Below are 27,619 nucleotides of genomic sequence, written 5' to 3'. Positions count from 1 at the left end.
TATTGCTCATGGAAAGTCCAATTGACTCACCATCGCTGCCAAATTTTTGCCCCCCCAGTGGAGGGTTATGTAAGAGGTGAGGTACTTAGGAGAGTCTCTGACCAGAGAGCAGTATGTCGTTAGTTGTTGCTTGTCGCTAGACTGCGCTCGTCTGTGCCTGTCGACAGTAGTCTTGAGTTGCCTGCGTAAGTCGGCGATAGTCGGCGCGTGTCGGTTGTCTGCTCTGCTCGGGACTCTGGTCAGGACTCTGGAGGATCAGTATTGTTGTAGAAGGTAAAGAAGCAGCCTTGCACATATCTATTAATTGTCACTTAATTTGTTTCAAAAAAATGCCCCAATTATAATTTTTATAATATAAAATAATTTTTTTTTAAAAAAAAAACATTCATTTCAATTTAAAGATTTTATCCAATGAATAATTAACTCCTTTCACGAATCACAAAGCATGGGCCAGCATTGCACGGAGCTGTGCCGAAAATTTTTATATAAGTCAGATATATTTGCAGTTTTTATTGACGTAAGAATTTTTGCTTTTTTATTCAGAACACAGGGCCGAGGCGCAGCGTTGCTGTCGTCATAAAATTTACCAGGTTACTGAATTTTTTTTATTATTTTGGTGTTTAGGAATTTTTCTGTTTCGAAGTTAACATGAAATGAGAAAAGAATTTTGTGGGAAAGTTAAATGTGAATGCATTTCTGCACACAGATTATAAATGGAAGCCAATTTTGTTCAGAGCTTACAATATTAAAAATTCATTTAATTATTATTTTTTGTGGGGAGTTTACGCTTGGTACATTTTCAATACATTTTTCATTTTTCTGTGGGGAGGTTACACTTGGTCCAATTTCATTATTAAATTTCTGTGGGGAGGTTACAAGCTCTACACACATACACGTAGAGACTCTGCACGCATATTGCAAAACGCGAAGTCTCGGTTTCAGACAGTTGCATGTTATCTTCGATAGTACTACAGACCTGCAAGTAGCGAAATACTCTTCGCAAAACGGTTCTGTAGTGGTGTAAGCACAATAATTTCTTCCTGCTAACGAACATAACATCTCCCATACAGTTTATGTTACCAATATTTGTAACAGGATTGTCTACATTCTCCAATAATAACAACAAAACAAGGCATCCTGTTGTGCAAGTCACACGTCCATTTACACTCTTGAATATCTACGATGAAGGTGCATAATCATTCAAATTCCCTTATTTTGTGTGCTAGATGTTCATTGGATAGAGGTAGGCCGTTCTTTGGGAGTAATATTCTTATGTACGAGATAGACACATTAATGGGACTGTGAAGTACAGCACGGTACCGGAACACATCCTGTCGCTTCCGATCACATATTCTACAATTGAAGGGCATTTTCTCTATTTTCTATATCTCTGTGTCCATGCATGTGTCCCAGATGGTTTCCATGACTCACGGCAGTTCTGATATAGTGTTCAAATGTAGATTATGCCATGCATTATTTCCAGAGTGGTGTTTGGAGGCGAACCCACAATTCTGTAGGTCTGGGATAGGCCTCAAAGGTAGATCCATCATACATTATTTCTGGGTGTCTGGAGGTGGATCCACAATGTGTTATGTCTAGCATAGGGTGTGAAGGTGAATCCACTAGCGAGAGGACTGGATGATATTTATGGGATCTACCCATGGCACATGCATACACATGCTGGCTGTATAGGAGTTCATAATAGCGAAAGTGTAGCCAGTGCAGGATTTTGTGCACGAACTGACCTCTCGATTATGTCCCATAAATGTTGGATGGAATTCGTTTTGGGCGATCTGGTTGGCTAGATCATTCGTTCAAAATGTCCAGAACATTGTGACATAGCGCGTTGTCATCCATAAAATTTCCATCGTGGTTTGTAAACATGAAGTAAATGAATGGCTGCAAATGGTCTCCAAATAGACGAACATAAACACTTCCGGTCAATGACTTTTCAGTTGGACCAGAGGACCCAGTCCATTCCATGTAAACATAGCCCACACCAGTCTGGAGCCACCATTCGCTTGCATAGCGTCTTGGTCGATTGCTTCGTGGGGTCTGTGCCACATTAGAACTCTATTATTAACACTTGCCAATTGGGGCTCGTTTGACTAGGCACGATTTTCCAGTCGTCCAGGGTCCAATCGATATTATCACGAACCCGTGAGAAGCGTCGCAGGCGGTCTAGTGTTGTTACCGAAGGTACTCGTGTCGGTCGTCTGCTGCCATAGCCCATTAGTTCCAAAGTTCGTCGCTCTCTGCTAACGGATACGTTCGTAGTGCACGCCATATTGATTTCTGCAGTTATTTCAAGCAGCTTTGCTTGTCTGTTAGCACTGACTACTCTACGCAAAAGCCGCTCCTCTCGGTCATTATGTGAAGGCTGTCGCCCACTGCGTTGTCTGTGGTGAGAAATAATGACTAAAATTTAGTATTCCTGGCACACTCTTCGCACTGTGGGTCTCGGAATATTGAAGTCCCTAACGATTTCCGAAATAAAATGCCCCATGCATCTAGCTCCGAATACCATTCTGGATTCAAAGTGTGCTAATCCCCATCGTTCGGCTATAATCACCTGAGTGTAAGTAGCAACTCCGCCAGTGCACTGCCCTTTCATGTTTTATACCTCGTGTACGCGATACTGCCGCCATGTGTGTACGTGTATATCGCTATCCCATGATTTTTGTCACCCCGGTGTAGGTATGTTCTCAGAACATTCGGGAAAAATATTACATCCTCCCACACATGCCACGTGAAATTGCTACGGTCGCAGGTTCGAATCCTGACTCGGGCATGGATGTGTGTGATGTCCTTAGGTTAGTTAGGTTTAAGTAGTTCTAAGTTCTAGGGGACTGATGACCACATATGTTAAGTCCCATAGTGCTCAGAGCCATTTGAACCATTTTGAACCACGTGAAATATTTACATCGAGAAAATAAGGGAAATTAGGGCTCATTTGGTGCTTTACCGAAATCATTCTGACTTAGCGGCATCCATGAATCGAAAAGAAGATAACTTGTAGAGCACAAATGTAGATGAAGATCCAAGTTAGTCAGCAAGGAACATCAGTTACCACACTATTAAAACCCTCGTATTACCTCATCTGCTTCAAAAATCTTGCCAGCTCTCCCATCTAGAGCTCAGCACTCGGTTGGTCTGCATTATCTGCCTGGAGTGCTTTGCTGACTTGGTTGATCCTAAACATAATTTCATACCAACCCACTGCGTAAAAAAGAAGTCAGAAGTCTTCTAGCCCTGATGAAATACCACAGGCATTGTTTCTTCCAAAACCATCTACTTTATAATCTTCGATATTTTCGTATAGTACATAAGTCTGTCTTCTCAATGAATAGTGATTTTATTTCACAAAAGGTAGTTAAAAATTCAACACAGATAGGTAGATACAGGAAAGACACTGAAATATTCTGGAACTTTTCTGAAATAGTTGAAATGGTTCAAATGGCTCTGAGCACTATGGGACTTAACTGCTGAGGTCATCAGTCCCCTAGAACATAGAGCTACTTTAACCTAACTAACCTAAGGACATCACACACATCCATGCCCGAGGCAGGATTCGAACCTGCGACCGTAGCGGTCGCGCGCTTCCAGACTGTAGCGCCTAGAACCGCTCGACCACTCCGCCCAGCCGAATTAGTTGGCAGCGCGTCATTGTTCACTGTAAGATTTAATAAATGACCTCCGCACGGAATAATACATTTTCAAATGCGATCATTTTAGGTTAGGCTTTACCGTGACCGTTATTGACACTAAATGAAACAACAAGTTTAGAGTTACCAGTCACCGTTTCACTTATCTCCTCGACGCGTTTCCAAGGTTTAAACCTCCATCATAAGGTGAACTAGCATTAGTTAGTATGACACTTGTGTGTGCGTTGTGTCACGATTTTTTGGAGAACTTGTGGCCCTGTCTCCAGTGGTCACAGGTTCCTTTCGCTGTCATAACACACACGCAAATGTCATACTATCTAATGTAAATCCACCTGATGATGGTGGTTTAAACCTTTGAAACACGCCGTGGAGATAAATGAAATGGTGACAGAAATAATATATGCTGGTAGATTACGGTCTTTTACTCTTTTTTGAGCTCCTGTATTTATTCATTTCATATTCTCAGCGTTCCCCCAAGTTTGGCCTCGCATGTTCTTCAGGGGACTCTCGTGTTTTAACAACTCGTTTATGAAAGCCTCGATTAGACATTCCTAGTAGTGTTTGTAACTGGACTAAAGCCATGGAAATCTTCTTTGGTATTACCTTTTTCACAAGGCTCTAAATAGTACGAACGAAATTCTTTACGACTCAGGCCATGGATTGAGTCATAACAGAGTTGTAAGTTGCTTTTTTTTAAAATCATGTAGAACGTAATTCTGAATACGTCTTGAAAGCAGGGTGATAAATTAACTTTGTAGCATTTTCTGATTATTTTTATGTGAACTTATTTTTCACATATCCTCTTGAGACAAATCAAACATGACGATGTGTTTTACTAGTTTAAGATACTGCCTTTATTTTTTAAAGAGAATATCTACTGTTTCTCGAAACGCCAAACCCATCTGTCCCCAGGAACCATCTCCCAAAGCAACCTTTAATACATCATACCAATGATCAGTCCGATTGAGTCCACTATTTTCTTCATGAAGCATGTGGTATAGACACAAACACAAGTGAGACTTTTTCCATGATTGCTACAAATTTATATGGCTATAGGATTTTTTTTATTTATATGGGAATCCGGAAATATTCCTCCAGTCTGAAAACCCTGACATAGTCGTAAGAGCTATAGTTTCAACGCTGGAAACTATGAAACAAAAACAATAAAAAAGAATTTCTGGAAGCAGATGATGGTGCCTCTCCCCACGGATTTCTTCAGCGTTACGCAGTTTTCTTTTGTAATGGCTGGTGTAAATTTTCTACTTCTCTAAACTGCAAGGAAGTTAGCATCAGTTACTTGAAAATGGCCCATTTCTACAACAATTAATTGGCCGTGGTTACTTATTTTGTTTGTCCATTGCCCACAGCCAGCCAATAAGGTATTTAGTGAGGCAGTTGGTCCTTCATCGAATGCAGTTTTTAAACTCAGTTTTTAAACTGTTAGGTAAACTAATAATGCGCTCACACACCTAGCAAACACGGGAAAAATTTAAATTTTAAGCATAGTGTGAAACTATGAGAACAAGAAAATCAAGATTCAGTTCTTTCTGATCATTCTACAGAGGCCTGCGCTAAGGTATGTGACGGAATAGGAATAGATTGTTGGATAATTTTTTCACTCTGCACTGTCACGACTTAATTCCAGAACATCAGCAAAAGTTTGTTTATTTTTCCGCTCACGGACTATTATACCGGTAGTCAAAGGTATCTGTGCATAATGAACAGCCGGCCGGGGTGGTCGAGCGGTTCTAGGCGCTACAGTCTGGAACTGCGCGGCCGCTACGATCGCAGGTTCGAATCTGCCTCGGGCATGGATGTGTGTGTTGTCCTTAGGTTAGTTAGGTTTAAGTAGTTCTAAGTTCTAGGGGACTAATGACCTCAGAAGTTAAGTCCCTTATTGCTCAGAGCCATTTGAACCATAATGAATAAGAACTTCTCGGTTTTCCAGCCACGTCAATTCGAATAAAATCCTCGAGCTTTCGATGGCCATCTGCGCCAGCGAAAGCTCGAGGATTTTATGCGAATTAACGCGGCTGGAAAACCGAGAACGTTTTATTCATGTATGCCTTGGAGAAAGACTCCAAGGACATTTGTGCACAATATTTCCATGAGCAGAATAACACATGTATAACAAAAATCGTGTAATCCTTCGGCGTGGACCAAAGTATTCATATCTTATTCTTAGTACACAATGTCTGAATCAATGCAAGAAATGTTTTGTCTGCATTGACGGATCTTTTCAAGTGTAAAAGAAAAACGAAGGCTTCGGTTCAGTATAACTGAATAGAACGAATAGAACACCATGAAGAGAAATTTTCACTAAATGCAGTCAAGTTTGACGATATCAAATGCTATTACGTGTTGTTTGTCAAATCCTTGAGTAGTTAACAGCGAAACCGACTAAGATAACTGATGGGGTGTCGAGAATTTATTAGAGGTTATTCCAACAGTTGACTATAAGGCTTCAGAGCTCTTGAATGCTTAGGGCCCGTTCCAGGAGAAAGTTTTGTGAACGGCTATTCGTTACTTATATCGACCGAGGCAGCGAAACTAAGAAAGAATACCTACTTAGATTGTTGAGTGATGGCAATGTACACGACTACTTGCTGAAAGTCTATGCCGTTTTAATCGAAGTTGTTTCCCTTTTCTGACAAGCGCAGAGCCTTGTAACAAAAATAAACTCCCCACAGAATCTACAAGTATCTGCTTGACATGCAGTTTCACCAGTTCAGAGAAGCATGGAGAGGTGCCGGTTACGTCACCGTACGGCCATCGACCCGTAGACGCTGGCGGCCTCCAGTCCTCTCGCTGACATTCGAAGATTTGCACTCAGCAGTCGCGCCTCCAGACCCACCTGAAGTACTCGTTGTCTTGCAGTCGGCTCTCAGGAAACAAGAGCCAGCAGCCTTGGTCTCGGTCTCAGGAATGGGATAAACAGCATCAGTGAGCCACCCTCTCAAAGACGGATGATAGGCAGTGTCTTGGTCACTCAGGCCTTGCCTCCAGCAGGTCTGCAGGGTGATAGTGGCATCTGCGCCCCATCAACATTGCCTCGGAAGTTGCAGTACAGCTGACAACAGCAGCAGCTTCCTTCCAGTTGGACTCGTAATTCCGTAGACGACCGAAAACAGCTAACTGTGCTGAGGGGTCGACGTCTATAGCCTTCCCTCTCACCATGTAGCTATAACTGACGGAAGTGCTGAGTCTACACCTTGGGCAGTTAGCAGCATGCAAGCACCAAACACACAGTTGTTAAAATGGGTAGGGTACTTATGGTGGCAATGACATCATGTGCCCTGATTTTCTCTGGCTGTCAGCTCTTCTAGTGACTTCAGACTTTCGCAACTTCACCTTTCAGAGGCTCTTTCCTGCTGGTTCGGCACCTGAATACTCATCGCACCTAGGCCTCCTCAAGATACTCTGCTTTGCCACTAGTATAACGGTACCTCATGGCTTCCATGATGTCACTATGCTTCGCTTGCAGACTTGGGCAGTCGCTAGTTCTGCTGTGCTGCAATACCTTCCGTGTCTGCAGGAACTCGCTCAGCATTTCCCCCTACCTGCCAGCGTACTAGACATTTACCCAGATTGTTCGTCTTCCGGGAGCTGCCGAGATAGAACTTCGGCGAGTTCTTAGTGTCCGCCCGGGATACTATCCTGGAACATAACAGCACAAACTTCCCTGTGTACGAAAGCCACCCATAATGACCATACTTCAAACAGGAAACAGACAACAGTGTGCTGTGTGTGTCTCACGGCGGCTGAATCACCAGAGCGTTTTATAGCCAACGACTTAATACCGTGGTGCTAGCAAATTTTATTTCTGGTAGAGTAAACAGAACCCAATATGTGGGCATAACCTCTCTAAACAGTTTACCATATAGAGTTTGCGTCTTAATACCCAAGAGAGCTTTATATGGCCTCCTGCAGACTTTCTTCTTGTACATTATCTATATCTTCAGCGTGTCGAACTGATATAGAATACGAGATCCAGCTGTGTCTGCTCATGTGACAGTAAAACAAAGAGACAGACAGCTGCCTGAAAAAGCCTGACGGCAGTTAAACGAGCGATCACTTTCTATCATGTTTTCACTTCCAGTTCCACCAGTTCAGCGAAGCGTGGAGAGGTGTCGGTTACGTCACGAGGCGGCCATCGACATACACGTTACTTAATAACGATAAATACTACTGCCTCAAAAGAATATTTTTTATGAAGCAAGAACGCAAATCTTATAATATGTACTGTGTCTGAAACAAATAGCAGTTGCCCAATATGTTATGCAAAGCGATGTTGGAAGTTGAGGTGTTCAAGGCATTTGTATCTCTCTGATTTGTAATACTCACTTTCGGAAACATGACTTGTAAACTCCGTCTGATACAGATGTTCTGTGACCTGTAAATAAAGAGTGGGTTAGAAGGAAAATCGCTGCTTATTACTGTCATTTCACTAGATAGAAATTGGTGCCGAAACTACGACTGATGCTGTGAACCACGTATTTTGGACGCACGTTATGCGGACATACCACGAGGTGTTTACTGCAGTGATTTGTCTCATCATGCCACGCAAAAACTCTCTGACGACAACCGCCTGCATACGCGGTTATGTTTAACTGAATAATCACGCCACATATTTTGCAGTGCCATTTGTAAAGGCAACTGACTACATTATTGCCCCTCTATATTGCTGGTGTAGCTGTTCGATTGGCGCTTTAACGGTTTTTCAGATCTTACACTACGCCAGTGCATTGTTTATGACAGGTGCTGCCATCTTAACTGTCGTTAACTAAACTACGTACTGCCTTCATCCACTCTGTCAATTACTAATACTTCACCATGTCTGACACAGTAAACGCTGATAACAACAATCAACTGCAACGACTGAAGGGAGTACGGACGAGGCAAGAGCTATTATTGCACGTATTTTACACGAAGTACGTAACTTTAGTGACACAACTCCCACAGAAGGTTATGAATATTCTAAATATTGATTACAAGATGTCTCGTGTGCATTAACAGATCTTGGTAACAAAATGCATTATTTTGTCGATGATAATTATGCTGTTGACGCGTCCAAGTGTGACGAGCGCATTGACATAGCCAAGCGCGCAACTTTACGCACATCATGGAGAATAGAGGAAAAACGAATCACTTCTATGGTCTAGAATATCGTCAATGATAAAGAACCAGCTAGGACAGTCAATCCACCACCTAATATTAGACCGCCCGGTATAACACTTGAGACATTTTCAGGATATATTGAGGGATAGGCTCGTTTTTAGCAATGCAGCAATCGATTGAGTAAGAACCCACGATATGCATCGTACATAAACACATATTTCTGCATAATAGCCTAGAAGGGAATCGAAAGTTGATGATATCGCTGTATCTTCTAATACATGCGAAGAAACTAAGAGAATTTCCACAGCACGCCATGGTGATAAAATAGAATTATGCAAGCTCATTTGGGTTATTTGGAAGAATGAAACTCTGATGGTTTACGATTCCAGATTCCCTTATTTCTGCCACGATTGCAACCGCTGTCTCCAAGCTTTGCGTGAGCTCGGAGAAAATTCTGTCACAACTTTCCCTTATGATATCTGCAGACTCTTTCATATCAGACAAACCGGCCTTCAGAAGGAGACATATATCAGTTAATGGAATTTCTAGGAAAGGAAGCTGACGCAGCGCTTACTTCGCAGAAGTTCCGTTGCGACAATAAAACGTTGGTTTACCCTTCCACAGATGCTGACCTTCATGTCCGTGCTAATCAGAAATCCACGTCACACAACGGTAAAGAAAACTACGGCCCATTTTGCATCTTTTGTGACGAACGGGGCCATTGGACTCAAGAATGGATGAGTAATAAAGTACCGACTTGACGGAGTAAAAACAGAAATTCAAAGTCGCTAACCGGTCTTTTCTATGCTTAAACATAAACAAGGACGCTCGTACTCTTGCGCGAGGGGAGACTGCCGACCAACCCCACCCCCTCCCGTAGCTCTCAGGAAAAGGAAAAAATATAGTGCATTTAGGTGTTATTCTTTCAAGACAACTATTTAGAAGCAATTGTTACACAAGTTTTTAACATGGTCCGATCAGAAAATTTTTATGGCTGCTTACAAGTCGCCACTCGTCTTCCACAACATTGAAACTCCTCCCCCCCCCCCCCCCCCCCCCCCCGACCACACACACACGCACATGCGCGCGCTACAAACTACCGCATGTACGCCTTTAGGCTCAAGGTGTCATATTTCGGTAAGAATGGTCGAGCTAGCTTTTTGTGCTAATGGTAGAAAGACGCATCACAAATCGATGTGTGTTGAATGTATGACGTTTAAAACGACAACACACACACACGCACCCTCATATGTTTTAAAATTGCTGAGATGTGCATCGTAGCATGCGATGTTGGAAGAGTGCTAATCAAACTTATTCGATGTGTGCTAGATTAGAGAAGCCAAGTCTCCTTCATAGTAAGGTCTTTAGTAGAATATCTCAAACCATCTGCCTTGGACCAACGACATCTCAGTGTTTGCACCTTTTGCTCGTGACGATGACATAGCTTTGCCAACTTCTAAATTAGAGTAGTGTGGACTAACCATACGACACATAACTGCGCATATAAAAGTGACTATTACTTCATGCATCAGCCCAGAGTGCCACAAGAAATTAAAGATATAACACACGTCCACCCACTACAGTCAACTGTTCCACAGATAGATCCAGAAGAAGAAGGCTCATCGATCTTTTAATTTTTAACGATCATTACTGGAAGATTGTCACAAAAGGTATACCGACCACTAAATCTACTGTCCTGTTTCCCACTACTTTCGGTTGGATCCTCGGTGGGCGCAGGTATGCCGTGTGTGCGAATTTAGCTATTAACAATAACTTTATCTTGGATCTCTTCCATTTGCTTCGTGTTTGCATAGAAAAACAATATTATCAGAAACTGAGTCCGCCTTGACGCAAAACTCCTTGTTATTTGTTTACTTGTTTACTTCCCAAACTAGTTTCGGCGACAAATAGTTCGCGATCAGCAAGATGGCGTAATGTTCTTGATCAACAACAAAGTGCGAAAGTTTTATATTTCTGTGTATACAATCAGGTACATGTCGTTCTACGAACTTGTAGATGACATGATGCTCCCTGAGAAAAAAAAACGGCAACAGAAGAAAGGCACAGAAAATATGTCGCAAACAGCGACAGTAATTCTCAAAAACATGCCATAATATACAATGAATAAGATTAAAAAAAGCCTACTGATGATGGTGATATCTGTTGCCGAAACTAGTTTGGGAAAGAAACAAGTAAACAAATAACAAGGAGTTTTCCATCAAGGCGGACTCAATTTCTGATATTGTTGAATTTAGCTATTGTTAACTTCGTACTTCAGGATCACCTGCCCACAGATGACCATTTGAGGTCTTTCTCGGATCTAGAAACTATTGCCATAACTGCACAGCAAGATAAGGTACAGACAAATAAAGATTCTATCCTTCTTCCAGAATTGAATGCAGAAATTAGATTCCACAGTTTACATAAAAGGCTTTCTATCAACGGTTCCTTAAAGGATACTTGCCATCGTCTTATATAGGACTACATTACAAGTAACCATGTAAACCTCGGTCATCCTTAAGATCCAGTTAACACTACTTTTTACCTTCTACATCTACATCTACATCTATACTCCGCGAGCCACCTTACGGTGTGTGGCGGAGGGTACTTATTGTACCACTATCTGATCCCCCCTTCCCTGTTCCATTCACGAATAGTGCGTGGGAAGAACGACTGCTTGTAAGTCTCCGTATTTGCTCTAATTTCTCGGATCTTTTCGTTGTGATCATTACGCGAGATATATGTGGGCGGTAGTAATATGTTGCCCATCTCTTCCCGGAATGTGCTCTCTCGTAATTTCGATAATAAACCTCTCCGTATTGCGTAACGCCTTTCTTGAAGTGTCCGCCACTGGAGCTTGTTCAGCATCTCCGTAACGCTCTCGCGCTGACTAAATGTCCCCATGACGAATCGCGCTGCTTTTCGCTGGATCATGTCTATCTCTTCTATTAATCCAACCTGGTAAGGGTCCCATACTGATGAGCAATACTCAAGAATCGGACGAACAAGCGTTTTGTAAGCTACTTCTTTCGTCGATGAGTCACATTTTCTTAGAATTCTTCCTATGAATCTCAACCTGGCGCCTGCTTTTCCCACTATTTGTTTTATGTGATCATTCCACTTCAGATCGCTCCGGATAGTAACTCCTAAGTATTTTACGGTCGTTACCGCTTCCAATGATTTACCACCTATGGCATAATCGTACTGGAATGGATTTCTGCCCCTATGTATGCGCATTATATTACATTTATCTACGTTTAGGGAAAGCTGCCAGCTGTCGCACCATGCATTAATCCTCTGCAGGTCCTCCTGGAGTACGTACGAGTCTTCTGATGTTGCTACTTTCTTGTAGACAACCGTGTCATCTGCAAATAGCCTCACGGAGCTACCGATGTTGTCAACTAAGTCATTTAAGTATATTGTAAACAATAAAGGTCCTATCACGCTTCCCTGCGGTACTCCCGAAATTACCTCTACATCTGCAGATTTTGAACCGTTAAGAATGACATGTTGTGTTCTTTCTTCTAGGAAATCCTGAATCCAATCACAAACCTGGTCCGATATTCCGTAAGCTCGAATTTTTTTCACTAAACGTAAGTGCGGAACCGTATCAAATGCCTTCCTGAAGTCCAGGAATACGGCGTCAATCTGCTCGCCAGTGTCTACGGCACTGTGAATTTCTTGGGCAAATAGGGCGAGCTGAGTTTCACATGATCTCTGTTTGCGGAATCCATGTTGGTTATGATGAAGGAGATTTGTATTATCTAAGAACGTCATAATACGAGAACACAAAACATGTTCCATTATTCTACAACAGATTGACGTAAGCGAAATAGGCCTATAATTATTCGCATCTGATTTATGACCCTTCTTGAAAATGGGAACGACCTGCGCTTTCTTCCAGTCGCTAGGTACTTTACGTTCTTCCAGCGATCTACGATAAATTGCTGATAGAAAGGGGGCAAGTTCTTTAGCATAATCACTGTAGAATCTTAAGGGTATCTCGTCTGGTCCGGATGCTTTTCCGCTACTAAGTGATAGCAGTTGTTTTTCAATTCCGATATCGTTTATTTCAATATTTTCCATTTTGGCGTCCGTGCGACGGCTGAAGTCAGGGACCGTGTTACGATTTTCCGCAGTGAAACAGTTTCGGAACACTGAATTCAGTATTTCTGCCTTTCTTCGGTCGTCCTCTGTTTCGGTGCCATCGTGGTCAACGAGTGACTGAATAGGGGATTTAGATCCGCTTACCGATTTTACATATGACCAAAACTTTTTAGGGTTCTTGTTTAGATTGTTTGCCAATGTTTTATGTTCGAATTCGTTGAATGCTTCTCTCATTGCTCTCTTTACGCTCTTTTTCGCTTCGTTCAGCTTTTCCTTATCAGCTATGATTCGACTACTCTTAAACCTATGATGAAGCTTTCTTTGTTTCCGTAGTACCTTTCGTACATGATTGTTATACCACGGTGGATCTTTCCCCTCGCTTTGGACCTTAGTCGGTACGAACTTATCTAAGGCGTACTGGACGATGTTTCTGAATTTTTTCCATTTTTGTTCCACATCCTCTTCCTCAGAAATGAACGTTTGATGGTGGTCACTCAGATATTCTGCGATTTGTGCCCTATCACTCTTGTTAAGCAAATATATTTTCCTTCCTTTCTTGGCATTTCTTATTACACTTGTAGTCATTGATGCAACCACTGACTTATGATCACTGATAACCTCTTCTACATTCACGGAGTCGAAAAGTTCCGGTCTATTTGTTGCTATGAGGTGTAAAACGTTAGCTTCACGAGTTGGTTCTCTAACTATCTGCTCGAAGTAATTCTCGGACAAGGCAGTCAGGATAATGTCACAAGAGTCTCTGTCCCTGGCTCCAGTTCTGATTGTGTGACTATCCCATTCTATACCTGGTAGATTGAAGTCTGCCCCTATTACAATAGTATGATCACGAAACTTCTTCACGACGTTCTGCAGGTTCTCTCTGAGGCGCTCAACTACTACGGTTGCTGATGCAGGTGGTCTATAGAAGCATCCGACTATCATATCTGACCCACCTTTGATACTTAACCCAGATTATTTCACATTCGCATTCGCTAATAACTTCACTGGATATTATTGAATTCTTTACTGCTATAAATACTCCTCCACCATTGGCGTTTATCCTATCCTTGCGGTATATATTCCATTCTGTGTCTAGGATTTCGTTACTGTTCACTTCCGGTTTTAACCAACTTTCCGTTCCTAATACTATATGCGCACTATTTCCTTCAATAAGAGATACTAATTCAGGAACCTTGCCCTGGATACTCCTGCAGTTTACCAATATTACGTTAACTTTTCCTGTTTTTGGTCTCTGAGGACGGACGTTCTTTATCAACGATGATAATGTCCTCTCTGGTAAGCCGTCAGGTATTTTATCGTTTCGCCCAAGGAGGGGTCCCTCTAACCTAAAAAACCCCCGTGTGCACGCCACACGTACTCTGCTACCCTAGTAGCTGCTTCCGGTGTGTAGTGCACGCCTGACCTGTCTAGGGGGGCCCTACAGTTCTCCACCCAATAACGGAGGTCGATGAATTTGCAACCATTATAGTCGCAGAGTCGTCTGAGCCTCTGGTTTAGACCCTCCACACGGCTCCAAACCAGAGGACCGCGATCGACTCTGGGCACTATGCTGCAGATATTAAGCTCAGCTTGCACTCCGCATGCGATGCTGGTTGTCTTCACCAAATCAGCCAGCCGCCGGAAGGAACCAAGGATGGCCTCAGAACCCAAGCGGCAGGCGTCATTCGTTCCGACATGTGCTACTATCTGCAGCCGGTCACACCCAGTGCGTTCAATAGCTGCCGGAAGGGCCTCCTCCACATTACGGACGAGACCCCCGGCAAGCACACCGAGGGCACACTGGCATTCTTCCCCGACCTACCCGCTATTTTCCTGAGGGGCTCCATAAACCGCCTAACGTTGGAGCTCCCTATAACTAATAGGCCCGCCCTCTGTGACTGTCGGGACCTTGCCGGAGAATCGGCCACTGGCCCAACAGGCGAGGCATCCTGTGGTGGCTCGGAAACGATGTCATCACCACTAGGAAGCACCCCGTACCTGTTGGAAAGGGGTAAGGCAGCTGCCACGCGGCCAGATCCCACCTTCGCCTTTCGGCCAGGCACGCGCGAGCCCACCACTGTCCGCCATTCACCCTGGAGTGATGGCTGACCGGTAAGATGCTCACTGCCGGAAGACGCAGCGACATCAGGGGTTCCATGTGATTCCAAGGCCACCGAAGTAGGCATAGGTCTCACAACAGTTGCCCCAACGCCACTACGAGCCGACGCCTGCGCCTCGAGCTCGATGAGCCTAACAGACAAAGCCTCCACCTGCCCCCGAAGAGTGGCCAATTCTCCTTGCGTCCGCTCACAACAACCACAGTCCCTACACATGACTATGTTTACCCTACTCTATACGGTGACAAATTCCCAAGATAATCTTCTGATGAGCTACTCTGATAATCAAGAAACACTCACTGAAATACGAGACGCGAAAACTACGCTAGGTTTTCCCAGAAAAACTATTTAAAAGCTAAGCGCAGCAAATAAGTACAAAAACGCTTTATACAAACAGTACTCGCTGCTGCTGGTGCTCTCGCTCTGGCTGTCACAAGACAACTGCTGATTCAAGTGACTAGTGGCTAACGGCCGCGAAACAAACAAAAGACGGTTTTAGGGCGCTTTCTGTTCTAAACGATCAAGAAAACACTAAGAAATCTAACACGAAAACGACTAAAGTTTTATCAAGAACTGTTAGTTACTATGCAGAGCAGATAAACACAAATAGAATCCCTTCCTTAGTGGAAGGTCGTAAACAAAATGCAAAATAAACGCTTTATACAAACAGTACTCGCTGCTGCTGGTGCTCTCGCTCTGGCTGTCACAAGACAACTGCTGATTCAAGTGACTAGTGGCTAACGGCCGCGAAACAAACAAAAGACGGTTTTAGGGCGCTTTCTGTTCTAAACGATCAAGAAAACACTAAGAAATCTAACACGAAAACTACGTAAAGTTTTATCAAGAACTGTTAGTTACTATGCAGAGCAGATAAACACAAATAGAATCCCTTCCTTAGTGGAAGGTCGTAAACAAAATGCAAAATAAACGCTTTATACAAACAGTACTCGCTGCTGCTGGTGCTCTCGCTCTGGCTGTCACAAGACAACTGCTGATTCAAGTGACTAGTGGCTAACGGCCGCGAAACAAACAAAAGACGGTTTTAGGGCGCTTTCTGTTCTAAACGATCAAGAAAACACTAAGAAATCTAACACGAAAACTACGTAAAGTTTTATCAAGAACTGTTAGTTACTATGCAGAGCAGATAAACACAAATAGAATCCCTTCCTTAGTGGAAGGTCGTAAACAAAATGCAAAATAAACGCTTTATACAAACAGTACTCGCTGCTGCTGGTGCTCTCGCTCTGGCTGTCACAAGACATCGTTCAGTTAACAAGGTGATACTTCGTAGAATAAAATGAAGAATCGTTTCCAACTCGTCCTCTTCCGAAGTCGACATACCCTCTCTCAAGAACACCTTCGAAGCAGATCCAAATCTTCCGCCAGAAATACTTGCTGTTCTATTACGGTTCCGATTACATCCTGTGGCTACTACTAGCGATATCGCGCTACCTTTTCTGCAACTGTTCTTGCATGCAGGCGAAAGGGATTTGACAAGATTTTATGACGAAGTTTCTCAAGATAGTCACGGTAATTACCACACGACGAACGAAGTGACGACTTATCGTTTCATTAGACTTCCATTTAGTCTGACATTCAATCCATTCTTGTTTTCGGTAATGTTGAAAGAACATGCATCTTCACAGGAGAAAACGTTTTCTGTTACCGCATGGATACTAGCCAACAATGTTTTTATGCCAAATTTCTTGTGGTGGCGATTTTTGCAGCAACTATGTACAAATTGTAGAAGTTAAAAGAAAAACGCTTTTTTCTTGCTGCGCTTTAAATTTTTATTTAACTTGTGCACCAAGACGCGATTTGCCTTAAGAAACACCTTCAGCGTGCGTCCTGAAATATTACAAGATTTTTGTGTTTGTACATATAGGTTATCGTTTTTAATTACAAGTTATAGATTTAAGGCAATTCAGTGTTATAATAAAATGGAAAGGTACTTACAGTTCAGCGTCTAATTCACTGTTTATAAGCCAAACAGCTTTCTCTAATGGGGCAAACTGGTTGAAGGCTTGCAGTTTCCTCTGTGGTCAGTCTGTTTAGGAAATTTTGCACTGTAACTGCCGTTTTCTGTGGCTAGAGTGTCATTTGTTTTTTTAGTGTTCCCAACTATACCACCTGTTGCTTTTAGTTGTTTTTTGTTTGACTGTATGTGTGTTAATGAAAGTTTTTTATGTGTGTATGCGTGTATTCTTTTTAGTTTATTATTAATACATTTTTCATTATTTTGATTTATTCACTTTATTTTCTTTCGATTTTTTTTCATTTTTCGTTTACATGTTTAGGAGATAAATGGGGTTTGTGAACATTTATTGGGATTTCTGTCTATTAAATGATCAGCGTAAAGAGCTAGTAGATAGTCATATTCACTTCGACGTGTCCTATATTTCCATACGCTGCTATGTTCTGTGTACTGGGTGTCAGAATGATCTGCTGGATTGTCCAACAAACATTTCACCAAATTTGTGGCATTGTAGTTGGTATATTCCTGCCTTCTGGTAGACATCCGTGTCTTTTGCAGTTTTTGGAACATACTTTTGGACTGAGCTGTCTCTTTTGAATGCTATATTTGTGCCTTGTTTTTGAAAATATTTGTTATTTTATATGTGAGCTTGTGCCTGGATGTTATTGTGTACCATCCTGACCTTCTGTTTTCTTTTCATGCATTCACCTTGTCATTATTGTTCTGGTATGTGTGGTTATGTTTATTTGGTTTTTGTGCTGTTGTTTGTGGCCATGTATGTGTTGTGTTAACTGACTACATTTGTTGTTTAATTCTTTCTTTATTTTTGTGATTGGATTACTGTTGTACCCATTGTTTGTTGCGATTTGCGTGATATTGTCTACATATTTCTGGTAATTTTTTGTGCTGAGTGCTACTGTGTTGAGACTACAAAGCATGTATCAGAGTGTTGACTGTTTCTGCAGGTGTGAGTGTTTTGAAGTTTAATGTATGATTCTGTCAGTTGTAGATTTACAGTACATTTCAAAGCAATGGTGACTGTTTCCTTTTTTTGATAGTTGTACATATCAAGTTTATTTGGTTGTCCCGTTCTTTTTCCACTGTGAATCTGATCTTTTTGTGTATTGTGTTTATATTCGCATGCAACAGGGCGATTTTTGCTGTTTATCTACTAAACAAGGGATGTCATCCACACTGGCGCCCCACCCACGTATCTGACTCAATAAAGTGTGTTATAATTAATAGCGGCAGCGTTTTCAAATATTAGGTTAATGTTAACTAGGGCATCTGATACTGGGAATCCCACTGGCAGCCCATCTTCTTGCATACAGTATTCGTTATTAAACGGAAAGTAGTTCTGCTCAGTTATGAATTCCAGTAACCTGTATCTTTCTTTGATGTGTTCATCTTCTGGTTGACTGTTATCCTTCGGGTTTTGTTCTATGAAGTTTATTGTTTCTGTAGTTGGTATGTGAAAGTACATATTTTCTATGTCAAAAGAGAGAAGGGTAGCTGTGTCTGTGATTTTTATGCCTTTTATGAGTGGTATTAACTGTGAGTTTTCTTTATAGTTCTGTCATCTTCTGTTTTATAGGTTTCAGATAGTATTTTCAACACATATCGTGCAAGTTTGTAAGTAAGAGCTCTTTAAAAGTTTCGAGTTGGTCTTCATGTGATGTTTGGTGTATGGATCTTTGGATGGCATCGGAAGGTGGGTACAGTTGGATTACTTATTCTCTGTCATCTAGTGCGTAGCCTATATTTTTGCAGATTTTATTACCTCAACCTGAAATCGGTTTGTAGGAACGGATTTCAATTTTGTGATATTATTTTGTGAAATTAACTCTTGTCTTTTGTCAATATATTGTTATTTGTCTATAAAAACTACTGTATATCCTATGTCGGCTTTTGAAATAATGATGTTTTCATTTTGGAGCTGCTTTCTTGAGTTCTTCAGATTATCTATTTTTATTGTTTTTGTCTTTCTACATTTTCATGTTTGTTATAATTTTATGTATTTCTCTTCTTCTCTTGTTATTCCAGTGTTCACACTGCTAATTTCATTTTTCTGCTGTCATCTTCGACTAGCTAGTGATTGCATTATCAGGTTTTGTATGTATTTTTCTTCTACGTTTGCATTCACATTATATTTAACTCATTTTCCAAACAGCTCTTTTCCTTCAGTGTTTAGTTGTGTGGCTTTGACATCCATCAGTCTTGTGTAAAATTCGTGTGTATGCTTTGGTTGTCAATGGTACATGTTTTTGCGTTGTGTTTGTTGTCTCATTAGCTGCGTTAACATTTTCTTACGCTTTTCTTCATTTTCTTTCATGATCATATCTGTCTAACTTTCAACGTTATTGACCAGATACGATAAAGCAGCAGTATTGTTAACATTATTTGCAATCTCTACATGAGTTTTATATAGATTTCGAGATGAAGTTAAATTTTTTTGGGTGCAGACATTTGATTTCGTATGTTAGTCATACATTCTGCGCTGCTTTCTTTGCCTATGGGCACTATATAAACTGTTCTTAATCTTTATGTTGATTTGGTTATTACTATTATTACTAATATTACTATTATTACTAATATTTCTGCACAGCTGCAGCGTACGACATTACTCACGCAACTTCGTGGACGGACGCTACAGTGACCTTAGGCTGGATATGCAAATGATGCAAGTTGATGAAAGACCCATCTGTAATACAGAGACAGAAATTCATACATATGCAAGTCGTCTAGTCAGTGGAGACATTGTCCTGGACATGTCAACCCAGTGGATTACCTAACACCGAGTCTTGTTGGCAATCAAATCCAATCTGCACATGTTTGGTGGAATGGACCACCATGGCTTACACACCGAGAGAAATGTTGCCTATCTGGTACACCAAACATGAGTCACGATCTCCCGCAAGAAAGAAGGAATGTAAAACATGTGATGGCACTTTCTATACCTCTTTGGCATCATATACAATTCCAAATTCTGTTCCTACTGGAGACTAGTTTGTACAACTGATTAGATCCTTTGCTTCACAGACACTATCCGACACTAAGAGAAACATATTGGAGAGTTGGCAGTAAACGAGCTTGAAAATTCTCGCACTTACTGCATTAAAGTAGCCCATCGCCAATGTTTGATTCGCGAATTGTACGCACTGCAGAACGGTGAATCGATTCCGCGAGACTCTTGGGTGGTTTCATATATTCATTGCAGGTGGACGCACCCTTCTGGGTGGTACATGACAGTTTGCGGAACTTACCAGAGAAGAGCGACATCCAATACGTATAGGTGGATTATATCACTTTACCAGACTTCTCATGTTTCAAAAAAACTTAGTTCTTCTTGGTGTCAGAACTGTCTTATCCGAATTTCGGAAAGAATTTTGGATGCTTCACGTTTCTCAAACCATGAAAGGGGTCCTGCACACATGCTTATCACGCAAGATCATGAAGGTTCCAAGAGGAAAACACTCTGCCTATCGAACTATCGAACGAGATCCTCTTAGCCCTTCACGGTCACTGGCGTAGACCTTGCAGGGCTTCACTACATCCAGATACGGAAACGGCCGGTATAACCCCTTTCACTTGCGCAACAAAACGCACGATACATTTAGGGCCTTGCTCTAGTCTGAGCACCGACCCATTTTAATGGTATTACGGAGATTTGTCACTAGGCGTTGACTGCCGCACACAATCTACACCAACAACGCAAAAATCTTTCACGCCGCTTCAGAGATTCATCGCTTCTTCCCCAAGAACTGGAGCACTTGGGTGTTCATTGTGGCCGGCCGAAGTGGCCGCGCGGTTCTGGCGCTGCAGTCTGGAACGGCGAGACCGCTACGGTCGCAGGTTTGAATCCTGCCTCGGCCATGGATGTGTGTGATGTCCTTAGGTTAGTTAGGTTTAACTAGTTCTAAGTTCTAGGGGACTAATGACCTCAGCAGTTGAGTCCATAGTGCTCAGAGCCATTTGAACCCTTTGTTCATTGTGCCACGAGCTTCTCCGTGAGGAAAACGGTGGAAGAGGATGGTTGGCACCGTCAACCGATGCTTACGGAAGTTGTTGGGACTATTAAGATTAGTTTCAGAATAACTCTACACGGTACCACTCTGGTCAGCATCGAAGGTTCAAATGGCTCTGAGCACTATTGGACTTAACTTCTGAGGTCATCAGTCCCCTAGAACTTAGAACTACTTAAACCTAACTAGTCTAAGGACATCACACACATCCACGCCCCAGGCAGGATTCGAACCTGCGACCGTAGCGGTCTCGCGGTTGCAGATTGTAGCGCCTAGAACCGCTCGGCCACTCCGGCCGGCAGCATCGAAGCGACAGTAAGCAGGGGGCCAATGTCTCTTGGAGTTGATACAAAACCTCTGACGCCAGCACACTTTCTGGGTAGTGAGAGTTTGTTAAATGTGCAGACTACACCAGAACCTATTGTTACCTACAATTTGACGAAAGGATTTCAACTACGACAAAAACAGGCAGAAGATTTTTGGGAAAGGTGAACTAAGGGTTATCTCATGGAGCTTAGGAAGTCCCACGAAGTTGGAGGCACATCTGATAGATTCATTGACTTCCAACTAGGTAATTTGGTTTGCTTCAAGAGGGTGAAAGCTCGAGATGCAAGTGGAGGAAAGGGAAAACAGAAAATTGTCTGCATGAAGAAGCACTACAATAAGGACAGTCATACTGTGCACATCAGGACAGCAGAGAGCACTTCAGGTTTAGATGGTCGTCTTCTGTAGGTTGGCCAGGGTGGGGAGGATGTTGGAAGTTGAGATATTCTAGACATTTACTTCTCTAACTTGGTATATTCACTTTTGAAGATGCGACTTCGTGTAAACTCCTTTTGATATAGATTTTCTGTTATTTGTAAATGAAGAGTGTGTGAGAATGAAAATCGCCTCTTAATACTGTCGTATCTCGACAGAGTGGTTGCGGAGAGGAAGGGGAGTCACGTGTGATGATTGATAATACATTACCGGAGCATTAAAGGACTTCAGAATTTTCAGTCAGCACAGACTAGACTCCGGAAAATGTGGCATAACGGCCCGAAATGGCAGACTTCTTAGCAAAAAATTCAGACTGGCTGAAATTCCGCAATGGTTTACTTCTCGCGCCACCTGTCTCTCTAACAACACATCTTACCTACCAGTTATATAAAAACATTCTTAATTTCCCGCCGAACAAACTTACTGAAGTTATTGGAATTACCAAGGTTGTGAATGTAAGTAACTAAGACAGTGCGAACTCCAAACGACGGCGAAATGATGGTAGGAAACCGTACCACAATTGACGGCCGATGTGACCTAAAACGAACCTGTGGGAATTCTACACGATTTACTAAGCAAATGCCACTGGACTGTATTTTCTGTGTCGTCTTAACAAGGTCAGCACTTTTATAAACTGCAGAGTGCATTTATAACTGATTTGAGAAATACAAAAATACAAATAATTCACCGATATCGTTCCAAAGGAGGGAGGGGTAATTTATACCCACCTTTAGCACATACTGTAATTTAGATTTGTATTTCAGATTTTAAAAGTCTGATGCAAACATTCATTGTTTTTTATTATTTCCTGTAACATATTTTGTAAATACATAATTTTTCAGCTAGAATCATCCGTTAATTCAAGTCTAAAGGCAGTCGTTATAAAGTCTGTCCCCTTAGTTGACTTGAACAACGAATGACTTACTCCATACCTTATAACACTTCGGCAGTGTAGACCCAATGGGAATTGAATTGTGATAGCAACAATGATCTCAACAATTATTCATTTGTCTTTGGTTTCTGAATGTTCTTGCTCTTTTTCAATCAGTGCCGTTTTCTGTACAGTTAGAAACATTTGTGACTGAAAAATCACTGTTGCTCTCTTACTGAGAGGGGAGTATTAGACGTTTAAGAAGAATATGCAGGCCTCGAAATTGAATTTTGTAATAGATTTTAAAAGTCTGATGAAAATATTCATTGTTTTTTATTGTTTCCTGTAACAGATTTTGTAAATACATAATTTTTCAGCTAATTCCGTTAATTTAAGTCTAAAGGCAGTCGTTATAAAGTCTGTCCCCTTAGGAGACTTGAACAACGAATAACTTACTCCATACCTTATAACACTTCGGCAGTGTAGACCCAATGGGAATTGAATTGTGATAGCAACAATGATCTCAACAATTATTCATTTGTCTTTGGTTTCTGAATGTTCTTGCTCTTTTTCAATCAGTGCCGTTTTCTGTACAGTTAGAAACATTTGTGACTGAAAAATCACTGTTGCTCTCTTACTGAGAGGGGAGTATTAGACGTTTAAGAAGAATATGCAGGCCTCGAAATTGAATTTTGTAATAGATTTTAAAAGTCTGATGAAAATATTCATTGTTTTTTATTGTTTCCTGTAACAGATTTTGTAAATACATAATTTTTCAGCTAATTCCGTTAATTTAAGTCTAAAGGCAGTCGTTATAAAGTCTGTCCCCTTAGGAGACTTGAACAACGAATAACTTACTCCATACCTTATAACACTTCGGCAGTGTAGACCCAATGGGAATTGAATTGTGATAGCAACAATGATCTCAACAATTATTCATTTGTCTTTGGTTTCTGAATGTTCTTGCTCTTTTTCAATCAGTGCCGTTTTCTGTACAGTTAGAAACATTTGTGACTGAAAAATCACTGTTGCTCTCTTACTGAGAGGGGAGTATTAGACGTTTAAGAAGAATATGCAGGCCTCGAAATTGAATTTTGTAATAGATTTTAAAAGTCTGATGAAAATATTCATTGTTTTTTATTGTTTCCTGTAACAGATTTTGTAAATACATAATTTTTCAGCTAATTCCGTTAATTTAAGTCTAAAGGCAGTCGTTATAAAGTCTGTCCCCTTAGGAGACTTGAACAACGAATAACTTACTCCATACCTTATAACACTTCGGCAGTGTAGACCCAATGGGAATTGAATTGTGATAGCAACAATGATCTCAACAATTATTCATTTGTCTTTGGTTTCTGAATGTTCTTGCTCTTTTTCAATCAGTGCCGTTTTCTGTACAGTTAGAAACATTTGTGACTGAAAAATCACTGTTGCTCTCTTACTGAGAGGGGAGTATTAGACGTTTAAGAAGAATATGCAGGCCTCGAAATTGAATTTTGTAATAGATTTTAAAAGTCTGATGAAAATATTCATTGTTTTTTATTGTTTCCTGTAACAGATTTTGTAAATACATAATTTTTCAGCTAATTCCGTTAATTTAAGTCTAAAGGCAGTCGTTATAAAGTCTGTCCCCTTAGGAGACTTGAACAACGAATAACTTACTCCATACCTTATAACACTTCGGCAGTGTAGACCCAATGGGAATTGAATTGTGATAGCAACAATGATCTCAACAATTATTCATTTGTCTTTGGTTTCTGAATGTTCTTGCTCTTTTTCAATCAGTGCCGTTTTCTGTACAGTTAGAAACATTTGTGACTGAAAAATCACTGTTGCTCTCTTACTGAGAGGGGAGTATTAGACGTTTAAGAAGAATATGCAGGCCTCGAAATTGAATTTTGTAATAGATTTTAAAAGTCTGATGAAAATATTCATTGTTTTTTATTGTTTCCTGTAACAGATTTTGTAAATACATAATTTTTCAGCTAATTCCGTTAATTTAAGTCTAAAGGCAGTCGTTATAAAGTCTGTCCCCTTAGGAGACTTGAACAACGAATAACTTACTCCATACCTTATAACACTTCGGCAGTGTAGACCCAATGGGAATTGAATTGTGATAGCAACAATGATCTCAACAATTATTCATTTGTCTTTGGTTTCTGAATGTTCTTGCTCTTTTTCAATCAGTGCCGTTTTCTGTACAGTTAGAAACATTTGTGACTGAAAAATCACTGTTGCTCTCTTACTGAGAGGGGAGTATTAGACGTTTAAGAAGAATATGCAGGCCTCGAAATTGAATTTTGTAATAGATTTTAAAAGTCTGATGAAAATATTCATTGTTTTTTATTGTTTCCTGTAACAGATTTTGTAAATACATAATTTTTCAGCTAATTCCGTTAATTTAAGTCTAAAGGCAGTCGTTATAAAGTCTGTCCCCTTAGGAGACTTGAACAACGAATAACTTACTCCATACCTTATAACACTTCGGCAGTGTAGACCCAATGGGAATTGAATTGTGATAGCAACAATGATCTCAACAATTATTCATTTGTCTTTGGTTTCTGAATGTTCTTGCTCTTTTTCAATCAGTGCCGTTTTCTGTACAGTTAGAAACATTTGTGACTGAAAAATCACTGTTGCTCTCTTACTGAGAGGGGAGTATTAGACGTTTAAGAAGAATATGCAGGCCTCGAAATTGAATTTTGTAATAGATTTTAAAAGTCTGATGAAAATATTCATTGTTTTTTATTGTTTCCTGTAACAGATTTTGTAAATACATAATTTTTCAGCTAATTCCGTTAATTTAAGTCTAAAGGCAGTCGTTATAAAGTCTGTCCCCTTAGGAGACTTGAACAACGAATGACTTACTCCATACCTTATAACACTTCGGCAGTGTAGACCCAATGGGAATTGAATTGTGATAGCAACAATGATCTCAACAATTATTCATTTGTCTTTGGTTTCTGAATGTTCTTGCTCTTTTTCAATCAGTGCCGTTTTCTGTACAGTTAGAAACATTTGTGACTGAAAAATCACTGTTGCTCTCTTACTGAGAGGGGAGTATTAGACGTTTAAGAAGAATATGCAGGCCTCGAAATTGAATTTTGTAATAGATTTTAAAAGTCTGATGAAAATATTCATTGTTTTTTATTGTTTCCTGTAACAGATTTTGTAAATACATAATTTTTCAGCTAATTCCGTTAATTTAAGTCTAAAGGCAGTCGTTATAAAGTCTGTCCCCTTAGGAGACTTGAACAACGAATAACTTACTCCATACCTTATAACACTTCGGCAGTGTAGACCCAATGGGAATTGAATTGTGATAGCAACAATGATCTCAACAATTATTCATTTGTCTTTGGTTTCTGAATGTTCTTGCTCTTTTTCAATCAGTGCCGTTTTCTGTACAGTTAGAAACATTTGTGACTGAAAAATCACTGTTGCTCTCTTACTGAGAGGGGAGTATTAGACGTTTAAGAAGAATATGCAGGCCTCGAAATTGAATTTTGTAATAGATTTTAAAAGTCTGATGAAAATATTCATTGTTTTTTATTGTTTCCTGTAACAGATTTTGTAAATACATAATTTTTCAGCTAATTCCGTTAATTTAAGTCTAAAGGCAGTCGTTATAAAGTCTGTCCCCTTAGGAGACTTGAACAACGAATAACTTACTCCATACCTTATAACACTTCGGCAGTGTAGACCCAATGGGAATTGAATTGTGATAGCAACAATGATCTCAACAATTATTCATTTGTCTTTGGTTTCTGAATGTTCGTGTTCCTTCTCAATCAGTGCCGTTTTGTCTAGAGTTAGAAACGTTTGTGACTGAAAAATCACTGTTGCTCTCTTACTGAGAGGGGAGTATTAGACGTTTAAGAAGAATCTGCAGGCCTTGAAATTGAATTTGGTAACGCGACGAGGTGTTGAGTGAAACTGAAGAGGAATGTGTGAGCAGTGACGGAGTACCAACAGTTTTAAATAAAACAGACTTGAAATCATGGTACATTTAAGTTTACTTATTATTATGGGGAAGGAGGGTGATAGAAGTCACCTATTCCCGATTTATGGCCCCACACTTCAGGAATTCCTGTCTATGCTGCTACTGTGAGTAGAACTATATTCCTTCAGCATAATTGAATTAGTAAGATTACATGACAGAGAGACTCTAAATCAGCGCAGGGAACATGAAAAGTTTTTGGAAATACGAGAAGTATTTTGATAAAATGAATCAATTATTGCCAAAATATTATTCAGCGGGGATGCACACTGTTACTGATGAAATGTTGTCGCTGCTCCTTGGCAGGGTCCATTCAAGGTTTCATGAAGGGAAAACCTAGAAAGTATGATATACTTATAGAACGCTTACAGACTCTAAAACCAGATATGTTCTCAGCATGGAGCCGTATGCAGGGAAGAAAAATAACACTCCACAACAATAAAATTGAGCTGCGGCAGTAGTGAAAAGCCTGGTTATTGCTGTACATAGTTCAGGGCGCAATGTTATCGTAGACGGATATCACACTTTAGATGATTTGGCCGAAGATTTATGGAGGAATCACAAGCTAACTCTTGTTAGAACGTTATAAGCTAATAGAAAGCACTTCAAGAACTGAAAGACATCTTAATAAGAGGGTTATGTTCCAGTAAATTTACGTTTAGTGATTCTAGTATTGGAAATACCCCAATCACAACCGTTCTTATAGTTCCCATGAAATCCTCCCCCCCCCCCCCCCCCCAAGAAAAAAAACTTCTATCGGTGTCGACTCAACATTAAGACGCTGCAATTGGTTCACCTATTGACGCTAAGACGAAAACAGTCATTAATTTATATTATAACCAGGCGGAAGGTGGCGTTGACACTATCGATGAAATGGTGAGGCCGCTATCTATTTTCTGTATCCTTGCGGACATAGTTGCCTTAAAAGGTTATACAGTATTTCTCATAAACTTTCCAGAGTGGAACAAGACAAAATCTAATAAGC

This window comes from Schistocerca serialis, chromosome 7, assembly GCF_023864345.2.
Source record: "Schistocerca serialis cubense isolate TAMUIC-IGC-003099 chromosome 7, iqSchSeri2.2, whole genome shotgun sequence".
Taxonomy (NCBI): Eukaryota; Metazoa; Arthropoda; class Insecta; order Orthoptera; family Acrididae; genus Schistocerca; species Schistocerca serialis.
Note: the sequence above shows the minus strand (reverse complement) of the source record.